Source organism: Camelus bactrianus, chromosome 17 (genome assembly GCF_048773025.1).
Source record: "Camelus bactrianus isolate YW-2024 breed Bactrian camel chromosome 17, ASM4877302v1, whole genome shotgun sequence".
Classification (NCBI taxonomy): Eukaryota; Metazoa; Chordata; class Mammalia; order Artiodactyla; family Camelidae; genus Camelus; species Camelus bactrianus.
In genome coordinates, this window is record NC_133555.1 from 40,016,830 (window position 1) to 40,035,727 (window position 18,898).

At 47.1% G+C, this 18,898-nt stretch overlaps 1 long non-coding RNA gene across 7 annotated transcripts in view; it reads right to left on the reverse strand.

The window, feature by feature from the left end:
* The window catches only part of LOC123614301 (uncharacterized), a 140,177-nt gene that overhangs the window by 92,857 nt on the left and 28,422 nt on the right, over positions 1–18,898 (reverse strand). For 6 of the 7 annotated variants that reach the window (XR_012500069.1, XR_012500065.1, XR_012500066.1 and 3 more), the window contains exons 2-4: positions 15,771–17,267; positions 13,154–13,222; positions 12,235–12,427 (exon numbers count right to left, since the gene is read on the reverse strand). This is a non-coding gene — a long non-coding RNA (uncharacterized LOC123614301). The remainder of the gene's footprint in view (positions 1–12,234; positions 12,428–13,153; positions 13,223–15,770; positions 17,268–18,898) is intronic. The other variant, XR_006721664.2, reaches the window with a different exon arrangement.

The window sequence follows — 18,898 nt, forward strand, 5'->3', positions numbered from 1 at the left end:
CTTTTATTTTAGACATTGACAAACTGATGCTAAAATGTACATAGAAGGGCAAAGGAACTAGAAAAACCAAAACAATTTTGAAAAAGAACAAGCCTGGAGGATTCACACTACTGGATTTTAAGACTTACTATAAAGCTACAGTGATTTAAAGAAAAGGAGAGATTAATAAAAGGAGAGATGCAAAGATCAATGTAACAGAATAGAAAGTCCAGAAATAGATCCATGCATATGTGCTTGATTGATTTTCAAGAAAACTAAAGGCCATTTACTGGAGTAAGGATAGTCTTTTCAGCAGTTGAACATTCATTTGCAACAAATAACAAACAAAAAACCTTGACCCAGTGGACAAAAGAACGGATAGAACTGGACAGCCTTACCAAAGAACCTATATAGACAGCAAATAAGCACATGAAAGGATGCTCAAAAGGGAAATGCCCATTAAAATCATCAGGTGCCCTTACACACCAACCAGAAGAGAAGAAAAGAAGGAGGAGGGAGAGGAGAGGAGGAGAGAAAACACCATTTATATCAAGTGCCGCTGAGGATGTGAGGAAGCTAAGACTTCCATTCTTTGCTTGTGGGAATGTGAAACAATACAGACACTTTGGAAAACAGTTTGGCAGTTTCCTATAAAGTTAAATACACTTACCATCTGACTCAGCAGTATCACTCACAGGTGTTTACTCAAGTGAAAGGAAAGCTATGTTGACACAAAACCCCATTTATTCATAATCATCAAAAACTGGAAAGAACTCACATGTTCTTCAATAGCCAAACAGATAAACAAACCTTAGTACCTCAAACTTGGCAATAAAAAGAAATGAGCTATTTATACACACAACATGGATGAATCTCAAATGCATTACGCTACAATAAAAGCCAGACTCAAAAATTTACACACTTTATCATTCCACTTATGCGGTAACTTGGAAAAGGCCAAACTGTAGGAATAGAAAACATACTAATGGCTGCCAGGGGGCTCGATGTGATGGAAAGGTTGGATGCAAAGGGGCCTGGGTATATTGTTAGGGGTGATGGAACTCTGTTTTTTATCTTAATTATGGCGGTAGTTACATGATTGTATGCATTTACTAAATTTCAAATAACTGTTCAAGAAAATAAGTAACTTTTACTATATGTAAATTTTATCTTAAAAATGAAAAAAAAAAAAAAAGAAGTTGAAGACCACAGCCTGACCAATTTCATGGTAACAGGATGTCAGTATCCCACAAAGCCGGGTTAAGGGGATTCAGACGCACTGTTAGCCAGAGCGTCAGTTAGTGAACGCTGCTTGAAAGGCAACCTGATAGTCTATCTTAAAATTTTAAAACGTGTACTCCTTAAAACAGGCAATTACATTTCTGGAACGTATCTTACAGACGTCCTTGAACAAGTGCCACTGGTAGAGTCAGACCGGCAGGGATGCCCACGTGGGACAGCCCACCTGGTCCCCCCAGCCTGGGGACAATCAGGAAATGCCATCCTTGCTGTGGGTCCTGGGGAGGCAGGTGCTGTGGTTGCCCCACTCATATCCTCTTGGGTCTTACTAGATTAGTGCACACAGAACAGTCTTCCAGTTGCCTGAAAACTTCCTCTGGCTCGAACTAAGACCGCTACTCCCAGCAGCCCTCAAATAATGACTTCTAGGAGTTGGTCTATAAGTACCTGTTTTCTCTTAGGGGGCTAACTCTGAGGCATCCTTTCTACACTGATTCCCAGAATTCCTCACCGGGACTAAACTTCAGCTGTCAAAGATGGTGACTGCCTTGGTAACACATCTGTTACTTACTTCCTTCTCTCCCCTGCTTGATTCTCCTCTCCTGGGATTATGTCTCAAACAAGGCGATTTTGCTTAAAACCTTGGGTTTGCTTCAGGGGGAAACCACACTAAGACAATTGGGCCCTCCTGGAAGAAAGGCAGTGATGGTGGCACCACCCATTAGTGGCTTCCTGATGTGTGAGCATCAATGAAGGGACCAGAGAGGAGGAAGTGACAACTGTTCAAGAGTCCCATGTGTGACCCGTGCAGTCTGGAGGAGCAGAAGGTGGACAGATTTTTGCATGAGTACAGTCTTGTGCCAGTGAATGTAAATTATTGCTGTTGTTGGGACCCCCAACATGGTTGCTTACACGGTCGACAGTGGGACAAAAACACATGCCATGTTAGAGTTTCTCAAGGTCCCTGCTTTAAATAAGACTAAGACAGATGAACTTGTGGGTTACTGAAGGTGTGCTTTTCACAAGCACCATCAGTCACTGCCCAGAGATTTAAATTTCACAAATGGAATCTGTAGCCTGTGAAGTGCTGTTTAAGTTGGATATTAATAATTTGTGCCCCTTCCACTACCAAGGAAAAGTTTTGAGAAATTACTGCTTATGTTGTGAATTTTAGAACCTCCTGGGTCAATTCATCTTCTAAAGTTAACCGGTCAAAGCAGCTGCCGTTCGAGACATCAAAGATTAAGTCTTCATAACCCACAGTGGGCTGGCTCCAAAGACAAGACACGAGTTTCCAGCCTACCTGGGCATGTCTGATTCAGATCACTTTCTTTCACACACAGCAATCGCTGCTGAATCAGTTCAAGCCAACTGGACTCATTATGAAGACTATCCTTTCTGGAAGGTGACACGAGGTCAAGCAAGACAGCCCCTGAAGACTCTTCTGAGTGTCTGCAAGTGCACTGTGCTGTTACTCCTGGCAATATCAGAGCGTGAGGCACAGAGGGGTCACCTCGTTCACACGGGATCAGAGGTGGCAGAGTCACCTGCAATGCTGGTCTCATGTTACACTGGGCTAAGCTTCTGTGAGACACAGCCTACAGGATGATCGATTAATACCACTAATCATGTGGCTTGACGGCGTAGACTGTGCCGAGTGACCGGTGCCTATATAGGTGTGCGTGGGCGGCAAGTGATGAAACTTGTCTCAGCAACTCAGTTTATTCATAAACTATAGAAATACCTTATTGTCTCCTTAAAAGTGACTTAGAAAATTCTGTATGACTGTAGAAGACAATTTTTGTGATACGTTGACCCTATAACTCATCCAGGTGTTGCTCATTTGGTAATATGCCAGGGTGGGTTGGAAAAGATTCTAACATTTAACATGACTGATCAAAAGATTTTGATGAGAAATCCATACAGATTTCTGCAAAATGAGTGCAAAGGAAGAATTTCTTGATGTACATCTATCCTGATATGAATCAATATATATTTATCCAGCTCTTAAGTTTGAGAAAGGATGCCAAGTTCTTGTTAACTGTAGTCTCAAGCAAATATTAGACTTATAAAATGTGAAGGTGTGTGTGACCACTGTATTACCAAGTGTAAACCAAGAACTTTCAGGAAGACCCAGACCTTTAAGAAAGGTCATTCAGCAGCTGGGTCTGCTGGGACAGAGGGAGGCAGATGATTGCCCAATCTTAGCAGCTCTCCTTTGAAAAAATTATCTTGTTTCCCCTTAATTACAAGTTTCTTTGCTTATAAAAGATTTGGATGATTTCAGCCGTATGTATCACACTGGATGCAGAGCAGGGTGAAGAGGGGAGGTGCCCAATCATAAAAATTCAGACAGGCTTGGGGTGGGACCCACAGAAAACCCAGAAACTCAGGCTTGTAGGAGACAGAGAAGGCTGGGGAAGAACGGGGGAAATGAGGGCCGAGGTGAAGGACAGGGCTCCGGGGCAGGGGTTTGCCAGGGTGACCCAGACTTTGGTAGACTTCAGGAGAGTCCAAAACAGCAGCGGCAGTAGGTGGTGCTCTCAGCAGGGGAGGGCTGAGCGCGCGTGGAAAGGAGTCCTCTGACCAGGCTAGCTCACCCCTGCTCAAGCCACAGAGCACGGGGCCAGAGCGAGGCTGCGCTGGGCCCTGAGCAGTGCCAGGGCTCAGGCCAAGAAGGCTGAAACCTAGCACCAGGCTATGGGCAACAGAGGGTGGCTGGCTGGTCCAGCACGATGCTACGAGTGAAAGGCTGACGCAGGGAGCCCTTTGGTGGCCAGAGGAGTCATCACAGCAGATACCAGGCTTGTGGCTCAGCAGGAGCAATTCCAACCCCACGTGCTGGGGCTGGGCTGCTGAGATGCTGTTTGCTATAAAGCACATCCCTGACTGGCCAAGGGATATGCCTTGCATCTTGAAGGATGCAGCCTTCAGCTAAGAAGCCCAAGTACAGCCCAGATGCACACAGGGCTGTCTAATAAGGCAGCTACCGTGTAGCATGCTGCCCCTCAGAACTTGTCCCTGCCCTGCTCTGCTCCCTCCGACAGCCTCGACCACACTGGTCTCTTCACTTTCCCTTAGGAATGCCCATCGCTCTCCCCTCTCAGGCCTGTCCACCTGTTTTCCCCTCTGCCTGGGCTGCTCCTCCCCTGGGCTGGACATCCTCTGTGCTCACTTCCTCATTTTATTCCAGTTGCTGCTCAAATAAACTTGAAAAAGTTCTTTCCAGACCATTCTTACTAAAATAGCACTTTTCTTTCTCTAGCCTCTTACACCCTGGATTTATCTGTTTTGTTGTTGTTGTTGTTGTTGTTGTTGTTGTTCTAAATAGCACTTATATTCCTTGATACTGTATCATCTATTTATTGCACACAATCTATTTCCCCACTGTAATAGAAGCACTCGGGGGGCGGAACCAACATGGCCATCGTATCTTCAATGTGTAGAACCAGACTTGGTACAGAGAGGTGCTCACTAAGTATTAACTGAAGGAATGAATGAATGACTGAATGAGCACACTGTACTAGTGCCCACCGTATGGGGTGAGTGGCTGTGCTGGTCCCCACCCGCCCTCAGGTGACGTGATCAGCACAGGTAATTAAGTCAGGTTGCCTAAGGCTGCCAGTGGCCCTAAGAGGAGACTACACGACTCCAGAGAACTTGGGGCTGCCAGGTGTTGTGGAGAGAAGCTTTCAGCTCACAGTGACTCTTTCCACTGCATGGGTCTCTCCCCAGCTGGGTGTCCCCACCTCCTGGGCACAGTGGCAGCCACGATGGACACATGCACTCCCAGACCTCCCACAGGGGCTGGAGACCCGCAGGCTTCCGGGCAAGTGGCAACCCTGAAAGCAACCTGGAGACTGCACGCACCCCCAGGAGACAAAACCCTCTGCTTTGTATTCTCAGTAAGAGTCAAGAGGACACTGCACTTTTGAAAAGGGAGGAATTGGAAATCAGGATAGATTGCTTTCTGATGAAAAACATGAGTTCCTTAATTTAGAAAACCATCCCGGACAGCAGAAGAGCACAGCGGATAAGGCAGAAAAGAGACTCACTGATTCTGAAAGACGGTTTGATAAGTTATCTGATTACTCAGAAAGGTAAAAAGGTTTCCTGTAAGTGTAAAAAGATTGAGATCATGAGCAAAAAGATAAAGAGTCATGAAAAACTGATTCAGGAGGTGTCATAAAAGCTATTTCCCTGAGCTGGAAAGACTAGCATCTCTAGATTAAAAGGGCTTAACAAGTATCAGAGAAATTAATATGAAGAAGGAATACATACTTAGAAATACCCTGGAACATTTTCTTAAATTTAAGACTAAGTTAAAAATCTTATAAGTAACCATGTAGATAAAATGATCAAGTTGGAAGCACACTTCTTTTCTGCAACTGGGAAGATCGGAAGCAAATGGAACCACGTTGCAGTTGGTAATTGAACAATTCCAGGGCAAGGCAAAAGGGAGAGGAGTTCCCAGACAGACAAGGTGCCAGGAAGGCTGCAACTCACTTATCTTTCTTCATTCTGTTTTCTCAAGAAGCAGGCCAGCAATCTTGGAAACAAATCACAGTACAGAACACAAGCACGAGGAAAATGACACAGGGAAGAAGTGTGGCGAGCAACGACACAGTTAAAAGTTAAAATTATTGTGTGACTAATTAGTTAAACATTTAAATACAATATGAAGTGCAATTAATTATTTAATTCTGCAAGGAAACAACGCAAAATGTAAAGATAACCATGCAAAGAAAAAGACTGATAATTAAGCAATATCATTAAAGCCAAGGTTATACTAAGAAGATCTTGGGAAGTTGGAGGAGGACGTGGGTGGGAAAGGTAACTCTCATGTCCATGGAGAGGGTCCCGCGCCTGTAGCATTCCTGACACTGATAAAAGCGCATAGGAGCAACTTTCTTTTTTTTTTTTTTTTTTTTTTGAAAGACAAGGGTAAACATTAACCCAGTAAAAACAGAATTCCCAACTTCCAAATCACTTGGGAAAAAAGCAAATCCACAAAACATTTGGCCAAAGATAGGAAGGAAAGAAGCAGGGAGGCATTAAAAATCCACAACAGCTTACATAAAGCTGAGATGAAATAAGACCAGTGATGTCCATCTTCACAACAAACATTATAACAAATAAAAGCAAAGACTCCCAGGCTGCATCCGAACACAGGTGGTTTACAGGAGACAGGTCTAAAACAATGACAGAGAAATGAAGATAAGTCAGTAAGTAAATGCATACATCCATCCACACATACATGACGGGGCAAGATCTACCAGGGTAAGGCACACAAATAAGAAAAGGGATCTGTTTTAAAAGGTGGGCTTGTGCAGGAAGCTTGTGACTCCCCGTAATTCCTTGTAGCATGAGCGTCATATTTATGCACAAGGACTATATCGATGAGCCATGGGGGTGGCACTGGGAGCCAAGGGGCGAGTGTAAGCCTCAGAATGTGCTGGCTAGGCTGCCGTGCGGGGCCCGGGAGAGGACTCAATCGTGATCCCCAGGGGGAAGTAGAGGAAGAAGTGGAAGGATGCTAGAGGCCGAGCTCTGCACAGAGACACCTTCTCTCTTTGCTCCTGGCAAGGTCGATCTGGCAGCCAAACCTCGCTAAAACCTGGGCACCCATGGGCTCTTCGTGGAAAGGGGTAAAGGAGCCTATTTCAAGCAAACTCCAGATGCAGAGGGGACCTGCAGGAGGCCCCCAGCAACGGCAGCAACACAGAGAGGCCTTCAGAGTTTCCCGGGGGCACGGGTTTGGGGGTCTGGCTCTGCTTCACCGACAGTGAGTAACACTAGGAAAGGTGCTCTGATGGGGATCTGGGGACACACACAGCAGACCAGGGCACTCGTTGAGGGCCGGAACGGGTCAGAAGCAGGCGCTAAGCTCACATCACAACCGTCATACTGCGGGAGGATGAAGTAAGGAGCCGCGTCCCAGAGGCTGTGCTTGGACACGGGAGGCACCCAGAAGGGACCGGCACTGAGCTCGGGCCTGTACCCTTGGCTGAAATCAGTGCTCTGCCCAGATGCCCCAGACCCCTTTCTACCACTCCCCTGAGCTCCTGGCCTCGAGGGTGTTTCCTCAGCCTGCAGTGTTTCTCTGGAGGGAGGGCTCCTCGGGCTGCTGGGACCCACCAGGCCCCCTGAAGGCCGGCTGGGAGTCCCTGGGAGCTGGCTCCTCCACCATGGCCCTTAGCCAACGACGAACGAGTGTGGGTGGATTCAAGCCCACTCCTTTCTGAGGCGTCCCTTCCACCTCAGAGCAACACCGACATCCCAGAGCTGCTGGCGGCCCGGCTGAGTGTCCTGGGAGGACCTGGCCTGAGATCACCCCCAGCTCAGCTTCCTGCCCTCCCGGGTCCTGCGCCCCCTCCTCCCTGGTCGGGTTCTCATCTCAGGACCTGTTCCTGGGACTCCGACCACAACAGGAGTGCCAGCCTCCCACGGCTCCGCTACCCTCACCATCTAATTGCCTCCCTTTGTTCTGGCTTCCGGGCAAAGGCTCCCGCACAGCTTGTGCCCGGTGTAGACCCTCCCATGGCTCTCAGAGGACCTGTGAGAGAATATCTCCACCTAGCTTTTTGAAAACCTGTAAAGTGGCTGTTGAAGCTTTTCCTTGTTGGATACCAGGCTTCTCCTCTCCAGGACAGATAATCCTTTGTTGTGGTGCTGGTAGAGGGGCTGTCCTATGCATTACAGGATGTTTAACAGCATCCCTGGCCTGACCCATTAGACACCAATAGCGTTCTTCCTCTCCCTCGGTTGTGCTCAACAAAAACGTCTCAGACGTGGCCAGACATCCCCGGGAGAAGAGCTGCCCGGGACGAGAGCCACCCATCTACACTGGCCCCAGAGTCTACGCTGGTCCCACTGACACACCTTCCCTCACGGTCTGCAGTGAGGGCCCACTTCCTCCCCTTTCACGACCAGCTACATTCAGGGTAGGAGGGAGGTCGTTTTGCTTTGAAAATACAAAAGACCTCAAAGGCTTGACCTCTAAGCCAGCCCATCACCCTCCGGCATTCTCTGGACTGGGCTGTGTTTGACGTCAGCAGCTCTCTCACGTCCCCCAGCCATGGTTCAAAAGCTTTTTCATCCCCTCTGGAGGAACACGCTCTGTGTAGAGTCTCAACTTTAATTTTCCTTCCCTTTGGTAACAGGAGGAGTGATTTCCCCAAGGTGTTCTAAGTGTTGAGGACCACCCCTCGGGCTGGTCAGACGGATCCCCAGGTGCACTCACTAACTTAGCCTTCTCCATCAAGGAGTGTGATCCCTCCACGCCAAGGAACCATGAGCAAGATTTATAACACACCTGGAAGAAAAGGTGGCCCAAGCCAAGGTGGCTGTATGTCACTCCCACCCCACCTGCAGCTGTTCACTGTTTTGTGAGATTCTCCCTGGCCAAGTCGGAGATGTGGAAAGCACACTGAGTTTGGTGCCAGGGGACTTAACGTAGCTGTATGACTTCGGAAAGATTTCTTAACCTTTCTGAGTCTCAGTTTCTTCATACAAAAATGGGTACCAACTCATGGGTAGGTTTGTTTTCTTAATCAAATGAGATAATATATGCAAAATCACCTGGCAAAATGCCGAGCAAAGAGCTGTCACTCAATAAAGGGGGATCACCCTGTCCTTTATGATCCTGGTCAACTTCCTTCATCCATCCGAACCTTGATTTTCTCATTTTGTAAGATGACAATGATAATGCCAATCTCTCTGGAGTTGCTATGGAAACAAAGTAACAATTGAGAGCTTTTCAGAACCCTACAGTGGCCACTGCACCACCACTGTGGAAAACACTGGAGCCTGTGATGGGGTGAGCACTGGGCGGCTGGAGGTCAGCTCTAGTGCCAGTGTGCAGGGCTCATGCTCCCTGACCCGCCCAGGGCATCTGCTCCCCTCGACTTAATATTAATGCAGTTTTGGATGCTTCCCAGAAAGCACTGGTCTTGAGTGAAGCTTCCAAAGTACCCCATCCAAAATCAAGGGACCATTGTCGGTTCAGAATCCAGAAGGGCTTAGATCTTCTGAAGGGGAGAGAGATCCTACAGTACAAAACACTCTCCCTTTGACACCTAGTAAGAGCTCACCCTGGGTCAGTCATCGTGTTGTGCTAAACATCTTGCATGACTTATTTTATGCAGCTGTCACCTAAGCCTGTGTCGTGGGCACTGTTATCACGCTCAGTTTACAGATGAGCTAACGAGGCCCAGAGTGGAAAGCTCAAGTGTTGGAGCTGGAATTTTAATCTAATAGTCTGAGTTTGTACAGCTGGAAACATCCTAGTTTTAAATATTCAAATATTTGGTTGTCATTCTAGAGCTCAGATCAGCACCAGTGCTTGGGGGTATAGGGACGAAAGGTTTTTTTTTCCCTCAAGATAAGAATATTTTATCAACTAAGAGTTGTCCCGAGGGAAACACGGTATCTTTAAGTTAAGGATCTCCCTGTTACTACATAGATTGGGGAACAGCCTAAACAAACAGCCATCAGACACACAGAGGGGAGAATTCTGTGTTCCTGGGGTTTTGGTTATATCAGGATTTAAATGTTCCAGAAACACGAGGTCTGGGATGCTGGCAAAACACAAAAGATACATAGAACGTAGTCTGTATGGGAACAGTATTTTAAGTAGAGGGTCAAGTTCTATCTAGAAAAGAAATTAGGATGGAATATGACAGGTCATGGGTGGAGTCAAATCAAATACCAAGAGATCCATAGTGGCTAAAGAGATGCAGGGGTTCAAAGAGGCAAGATGGGAGCTAAAATGAGCATCCAGAGATTAAAAAGCACTAACAAGCCTAAGCAGCCAAGAAACCTGCTCTCGCCACTGTTATTCAACACTGTCCTGGAGGTCTTAGTCAACGCAAAAAGGCAAAAAAGAGAAATAAAAGGGACGTAAGTTAGAATGGAAAAAAAAAGTGTCTTTACTCAATGAATTGACTGTCTACATAGGTGATCCAAAACACCGTACCAGAAAGCTGCTTGAACTAATAAATGGATTCAGCAAATTTGCATAGTATAATACCAATATAAAATACCAACTGTAAGTCTATATACTAGCAACAAACAACTGGAAATTAAAGTAAAAATGCCATGTACGGCAGCACCAGGAAGCACAAAATACTTAGGGACAAATCTGACAAAAGATGTGAAAGACCTGTGCACTGAAAACCATAAAACTGCTAAACAAATCAAAGATCACTAAATAAACGCAGAGCTATACTTTATTCATGGACCGGAAGACTCTACGTTGCTAAGATTAACAGCATCTCTAGATTGATCTAGAGATTTAACACAACCTCTGTTAAAATCCTAGCAGGCTTTTTGCAGAAAATGAAATCCTGATACTAAAATGCAGTGAAACCTAGAACAGCCAAAACAGCCTGGGAAAAGAAAAAATCAGACGGCTGCCACCACCATATTTCATGACTTACTATTAAGCTACAGTTTGCAAGATAATGTGGCTCTGGTGTCAAATTGGACAAATAAATCAGTGGAACAGAACAGAGAGCCCCCAAACTGACCCATACATAAGGGGACCACTGATTTTTAAAATAAAGGTGTAATGGCAATGCAGCGGAGAAAGATTAGTCTTTTCGATAAAGGGTACTGAACAACTGGATATAACACACGCATGCACAAACGCTGACCCTGAATCCACACCTTGTTCCACATACAAATATTAACTCAAAATGGGTGACAGACCTAAACGTAAAACCTCAAAATCTTAGAGTTGTAGAAGAAAACACAGAACATCTTTTTGACCTTATGTTAGACAAAAATGTCTTAGATGTGACACCAAACAGTAAAACTTCATAAAATAACATCATTTGAATTAAAAACTCCTGTTCTTAGAAAGATACTGTTGGAAGAATGAAAAGACAAGCCACAGACTGGCATAAAGTATTTGCAAAATATATTTCTAATAAACAACTTACATGCTGTATACATAAAGAAGTCTCATAATTTAATAATAAGGAAATAAATAATTTTTTAAGGTGAGTAAAAGATTTGAATAAGCACTTCACAAAAGAAGACATATGGATGTCAAATGAGCACATCAGAGGATTCTCAACATCATTAGTCGGCAGGGAAGTTCAAACGGAAACCACAATGCCCACTACTACGTACCTGTTAGAATGTACCAGATTTAAAACACTGACCCTGCCGAGTGTTGGTGAGGATGTGAAGGAACTGGAACTCTCATACACTGCTGTTGGGGATGTTAACTGGTACAACCACTTTTGAACAAACAGTTTGGCTACCCCACTTCTAGGAATGAACCCTGACCCTGTAGGTGGTGGCATCGGGGAACTCAGCTGGGGGCACTGGAGACAGTGGAGACAGGGAGATGAGGCCAGAATCAAGAGGGGACAAGGAGTTACATCTCCAGGGCTCCGGGGTGGCCACACCTGCAGCCCCAAGGGCTCGGCATCAGGAGCAAGGCCGTGCAGTATCACACGCAAGCGGCTCCTCTCATCCTTAAGAGATGCTTAAGGTGGTGCAGGGGGAAGAGGGATTTGGGACCAGAACTCAGCCAGCGTACAGATGCCATCTCTGTCACCTACTAATGGTGTCACCTGGGGTAATGTGCTTGGCCTGCCTGAACCTCAGGTGTCCCCTGTGAAATGGGAATAATCCCCACCCACAAGCTTAAGGCTACTCCTGCACCACACGTGCCCATGCACTTTGTTTATGAAAACCAAGGCAGGGCCGGGTCTCTCCTTGGTTTGTTAGAGCCCTTCCTCCCCTTTCTCTGCAGTACCGTTGCGTTTATTATACTCGGACTCTTGGTGTTCATTGAGGAGTATGTTTTGTGTATGCCTTTTGGCTCTTTCCAATTCTGGATTAAATTCAGAGTCCAAGACCTCAAGCTTCAAGCCCCAAGCCCCAAATTCAACCGATCAGAGTCTCATGTGTGCTCAGCCGATGAGGGGGTTTCAGACAAGAACAAGACCATCTTAATTTCTGACTGTGGGCTCTGATAAACAACAAACATGAAACACCTACCGCAAGGCAGACACCCAAGGAGCATCACTTTCTTTTTCCTTTCCTCTCAGGGAGGGATCTGGATAAAATCTGAGTGAGCCAACTTGTCTGTTATCAAGCCTCCAACTCTCACTGCAGATCCAGATGTGGGCCGCCCGTGGCTCTTCTCAAAGATCATGCTGGATGGCCAACACTGCTAAGTGCTGTTCGGGCTCTGCTGGGAGGGTGAGAACTACTTTCAGTGGAGAGGAATTTAATCTCATTATCACCGGCAGCCCGGTTAGGGCTGATAGCCCAGCCGTAAGACGGCAGACCCTATCAACGAGATAAGGTGCATCATTTCCAGGAGATGTAGGATTGCCACTGCAAAATTATTTTTAGGAAGCTGCTTTTCTGTCCAGAACATCCACCTGAAAATAGCTCTGAGCACTGTGGAGGCAGCACCTTGCAGAATCCTGAACTGAAAGCTGAAACCTCGAGATTTATGGAGCAGATTTTACCTCTAATTCCAAATTTCGTAATGACACAAAACATGTTGATAATAAATAGCAGCTCTAAGAAGCTTGACAACATGATCCAAATTCAATTTACTCCTTGCCTTTTTATCTGGGAAGATTCTAAGTATCATGTTCCTAGAGGCAGAGGAGGGAAACAATTAATACTTCATTCCCTTCCCAGATAACAGTGGATTGTTCTATTGCATTTCTACACACAACTTGTTTCCTTTTTCTTTCCTGCTAAGAGTCCTAATTTTGATTGGGTGGCAAGTCGTACAAGCCAGTCATAGCAATCTTGTTCCCTTCTACTGGTGACTGATCTAGAGGTGGGCAGGAGAACCAGGGCTGGCAAAGGAGATGGAAGGGGAAGCTTCTAAGGACCTTTGAGCAAATACAAGAAGGTCCGTAGAAGGAAGCCCTCCCCACCACCTCTGCACTCCTACCTTTGGAGCAGGGTGTGGGCATCCGATGCCTGAAGATGCAGCAGCCATCTTGCCACCGGAAGACCACACCTGGGGAAGTAAAGGCAGCATGTTGAAGAGGCAGAGTGGAGGTACATGGGGGAGGGGGTGCTTCGTGACATGGTGAACTGCTAAAGCAAACCTTAAACCATCTACCTCTGCATGTCTTGATAATTGAATAGAAGTCCTACTAGCTTAAACCACTGAAGGCTGGGCTTTGGCTATTTATAGATAAAACAATCCTAATTATCTGTTCTCTCCATCTTCCTTAGTAGACAGAACCCCGCTCCCCCTGCCAATTTTCATCTGAACACACGGCCACTTGGATTAATGCTCCATTTCCCAGCTTCCCTTGCAACTAAGTATGCCTGTGTTACCAAGGAGATGTTAGCAGATGTGTCAGGTGGCAGCTGCTAGGAACCGTCCTTAAAAAAAGGTATTGCTGAATATATTTTTTCCCCTTTCTCTTTATCACTTTCTTTATCCAGCTACCTGGAATGAGAGTGTGATGGCTGGAACTTTAACCACCATCTTGGACCGTGAAGATGAAGGTCTCATTCTAGGGAAAGTTGCAAGGTAAGAGAGCCCGGGTCCCTGGGTCTTTTGTAGGAAAGAACAGCCCTGGATTGCCTATCTTCAGACTTATATGAGGGACAAATCAGCTTCTCTTATGTTTAAGCCACTATTACTTTGTTTTTTCTATTAACGTAGCTGAATTTAGTCCCGACGGATACACTAAACAAGCAGTTGCTGGAGGTACCCCATAACCGCTGTAGCTATCATGACCTGAGTCTACCACAACAGCCCTCTACCTTCTAGATGGGGGAAGAAAGGAACCGACAGGAAGTTGCAGCTACTCGACTCTGCTGTTGTAGCGTGAAAGCAGCCACAGACAATATGTAAACAGGTGGGTGTGGCTGTGTCTCAATAAAACTTTATTTATAAAAACAGGTAGTGGGCTAGATTGGGCCTGTGGACTAGGCATTTTCGATGCCAAACAGCAGGGTGTTAGATGTTCACTTATCAAACATTTGCTCTGTGCATGACTTTGTCCAGATATTTCAAAACACTGTTACTCATTATTCAAATCAGAGTCCTGAAAGTCTCACAGACGAGGACACTGAGACTTGGGAATAGGACGTAGCTTGGTTAGAGCTCACAGCCAAAGCTCACAGCTGGGATGTGGACCCAGACCCACATCTCTAAAATCCATGCCCATTTCGATACATCCCTCATATCACTTTCTGCGAATGAAATTTCTTTTCTAACAATTGTGTGAGTCGTGCCTGTGAGACTGACCACAGGTGCATCTGACCACATTTCCAACACTCCCCAAGGGCCAGAAGACAGGACCATGCCAGCAAAGCCCTGGGACAGGGCGCGAACACAAACATTTTTCTCGTTGAACACACTTCCTGTAGACAGAACAGTCAGCTTCAAATTGTGGGTGGGAAAGGAAGGGAGAGACAATGGAAGGAAAAAAAGAGAGGCACGAGGCTCTGAGGAATTCCACAGCAGAATAGCCTAATTATAGTGTCTCTTCTCCTGGGCCTGAGAACCCAGTGGGCAGGAAGTTAGAAATACCAGGCCCACCAACAGGAACCTACCACGCGCTGACCCCTGAATGAAGGGCTTTCTTTCTATGATCTTATTTAATCCTTGCAAAATCCCTATGAAGTTGATGCCAGGACCCCCTTTCTTAGTGGTACCAGCGGCTCAGAGAATTGGGTTGATTTGCACAAGGCCACCAAGACAGTGAGGGGCAAGGCTATGAGCTAAAGGACATCTGTGTCCCTCCAAAGCCCAAGCCCTCGCCCTGTCCCATGGCTTTCCAGGGTCACTCAAGGTGGAAGAGCAACGGGGGCTTCTGTGGGAGTGGTTTATCCCACCAGCAACACCCTACTGGTCAGAGTGTGCCTGTCCAACCCTGGTTCTCCTTACTCATTTCTATCTGGGTGGGGAAGCAAAATCTGCAGGGGTGGGAAGGGCCCTGACTTTGGAGGGAGGAGCTGCATCAAATCCCAGCTCTTCCACAAAGAACCGTTTGCAGATGCATCAACCCTTGGGGTCTCAGCCCTCTTTATGCAAAAATGATAATGATAAAGACCTACCCACATAGATATACAATGGAATACTACTTAGCCATAAAAAAGAAGGAAATAATGCCATTTGCAGCAACATGGACGGACCTAGAGATTATCCTACTGAGTCAGAGAAAGACAAATACCACATGATATCACTTATTTGTGGAATCTAAAAAAAATGAGACAATGTATTTATTTACAAAACAGAAACAGACTCACAGACATAGAACACAAAACTTATGGTTACCACAGGGGAAAGAGCAGGAGGGATAAATTAGGAGTTTGGGATCAGCAGACACAAACCACTATATATAAAACAGATAAACAACAAGGTCCTACTGTACAGCACAGGGAACTACATTCGATATCCTGTACTAAACCATAATGGAAAAGAATATGAAGAAGGATGTGTGTGTATAACTGAATCACTCTGCTGTATGCCAGAAACTACCACAACATTGTAAATCGGCTACACTTCAATTGTTTAAAAATGTAGAAAGAAAAAAAAGACCCACCTCACCAGGTTACTGTGGAAATACAATACGGAAGTGACAAAAACTCTCTGCACAGTGCTTGGTTCATCTGTAGGGGCCTAAGAGTTGTTGGTTGAATCTTAAAATAGACTGAATACCAAGGAATGTTTGGGAGGCAGTGTGGCCTTCAGTCATAGCATCAAACAGACATCCCCGTTCTGCCAGTTACTAACATCAATTCTGTGTGAGCAGCGTTGGTCCAACATGGCTGGACACTGTTCTTCTTAGAAAGGACCCACGGTACCCAGGACCCTCCAGGAGGACTGGGCAGGCAAGGGGCTGAGTCCCCAGTGCAGCACATGGGGCTCCGTGTAGGACGCCTCCTGGTCCCCTGCTTCCAGATCCTCGTATCTTTGGTCCTGGTCTCTGCCCAGCTCTGGAAGAACACCTTCCTTGCTGACCTTTCTTTTCCCAGTTTTAGCACTGTGTGTTCAATGATCTTTGTGCAATACTCAACTACCTCACAGTTCTCCTAGCTTCATTTACACATTCACCTAAAACGTTCACTCTTTTTCTTCTAGATGTTAGTTCAGCAGCATGATCAGCAGCAGGCTCTCTTTTTGGATGCAGCTAGTGTTTCTCCAAGTTTCATACTATCTGCTCTCGTCACTGACGTGCTGGGATCGAGGCATATACACCTCTGCTCAGGAGACAGAGGCGAGGTCAGGGAGGCTATAGGTGACCAGCTGATGGGGACTTGCTGTGGGGTCCCAGACACAGCACTTGTCTTGGGCCCAGACAACCTGAGTTCAACACCAGGATCTGCCTGGTAATAGCTGTGTGAATTAGGACGTGTCACGTAACCTCTCCGTGTCTCAGTTTCTGTGCCCGTAAATAGCAATCGCCATTCCAGGACTGTTGTTAGATGATGGGGCATGTGGGGAAAGCGCTTTATACACTGTGCTCAGAATTACAAAAGTAACACGTTGTTTCCTGTGCACGACACTCAGCAATCTGTGTAATTAGAGGCTCTTACGTTTCTGTTCGTCGGTTGTGTTAGACGGTAAACATCCTGAGGGCCAGCTCAGACCAGCGGGGGCGGCTGCTGGGGGCTCGGCGGGGGGCACAGGGTTGCGGCAGCTGCTTCTTTCTGTTCCAAGTGGCCTCACGTCTTTGCCCGTTTGCACTTTCGAGGGCAGCAGTCAGCTTTGTTTTCTTTCTCTCCAGTCACTTAGTGCCATCAGCTGGTGCACATTCTGCACCGTGGGCGAGTATCACGATTGTCAAGATGTCCGATCGGGAGAGAGGAGGCAGGGCACGGAGTGTGAGTGCCTAGTGTCCTCGGCCCTGTGTGCCCTTTGGCCTGAGCGAGCTGCGGAAGCCTCCTCGACGTCTGTGTTGACTTTCTCTGCTTCTCTGGCTTTTCTCAGCCTATTTCCTGTTCACCTCTGTCCTCAACTGTCTGGTAGGCCTGACTCATAGGAAACCACAGCCAAGTCACCTGGAGGTCTGAGTCACTGGCTCTTGGAGCATCTCTTTCTTAAAAAAATAATACAGGCAAAAGTTAAGTGCCTAAGTCAGGACTGCATTTTGCAATCGATTGCAGCTAAGTATTGTTTTAAATTGTTAGTTCTGGGAATTCCCCACATGGGTCCGATGACTTATCTCTGGCAACCACCACACAAGTGAATCATCTGATCTCCTAGCAACGGATCTCCCTCTTCCCTCCCTCTTCACCTCCTTTGCTTCCACAAGGGTTTGCAGAGAAGCCTCGTGTCCCAAGTACTACACTAGGTCTTGGGCGCAGAAATGAGACATAGTGTGATGCTCAACCAACTCCTGGTGCACACGGGGGAATGGAACGGCAAGGGCATAGGGACACATGTGGAGAAGTTCATTGGTCAGGGCAGCACAGGAGGAACCCAACCCAGTCCTGACACAGGGCTGGGTGTGAGCAGGCCGGTGGGTTGGGGGGCAGGGGAGACATACTGAGGAGGGTCGGAGGATTCTCTGCCACCTTCTGCAAGGGTCACCTGAAATGCTCTCTTACACAGCAGCTCTCCTCTGCACAGGGGCCAGGTGAGCTTGACAGCTCCTCTCAGTCACACAGGGACTGCTTCGCAGGAGGCGGGATGTGGACGAAGGCAGAGGTTGGCAGGAAGATGGAGGAGGGCGGTCCCCTTCTTAGGGCCCCACACCAATCAGGGGAGGCTGACAGCGGTGACCTTCCATGCCAGTGTCCTTTGGGCTAGACTCACTAATCAGTCTTCTGGATGATCCCCTGGCGAGCAGCGACCCCGAGGCATAGCTGGGAGTGGCGGGTGCAGAGGGACAACATGCTGGTAGCGGATGCTTTCAGCACCTGTGCCACATCCCCACAGCCCACCTGTGACTGTGGCTGCAGCTCTGATGCAAATTCAGTGTGGGCTCAGGTGATGACATCCCCCCAAACAGAAGGCGAGCCTCCTGGGAAGCTGGGAGCCCTCACACACACACAGAACCTGCAAGTGTGAGGGGGTGACACCCCAGGAGCCACCGTCCACCCATGGAGAGTGAGCTGGGAGACTGATGCCCAGCTTCTCATCCTTTGGATGGAACACTCTGGAAGCCGTTCTGTACCAGAGGTCCCTGCAGAACTGAGCCCCTGTCGCTGCTGCAGCAGAACTGAGCCCCTGTCGCTGCTGCAGCAACCTCGGTAACGCACACTTAGGCTGGCTCTCCCCCCTTCCCGCCTTCCCCTCCCCTGCATCCTAGACCTTCTCCCAGACAGACCAAGTCCTTGTCTCTGACTCTGCTGTTGGGGGAGCCCAACTAGGACAAGAGTCGTATTGCTATCTGAGGATGTGAATGAGGCACATGAAGTTCTGGTATCAGCCCATCTCTTACTTTCTGGAGTTGCCACTTATACCTAAACCAGAGAGACGGAGTGTTTCACCATTTGCTTCGAAACCCATCTGACCCACAGGACATGGCTGTCATCAAGACGGGCTGTGCAAGGGCTTAGAGGACCAGCTTGTGGTAGGTGGGGTGAGTCGATTTAGCAAGTGAGAAGAAATTCTCATTTAACTCAGCAGAGAGCAGCCAGATATTACTCTTTCCCCAGTCATTCGGGTGACATTTAAACCCCCCCCCCCCAGTGTTTGGAGGATTCATGGCTGAGAAAAAATTAG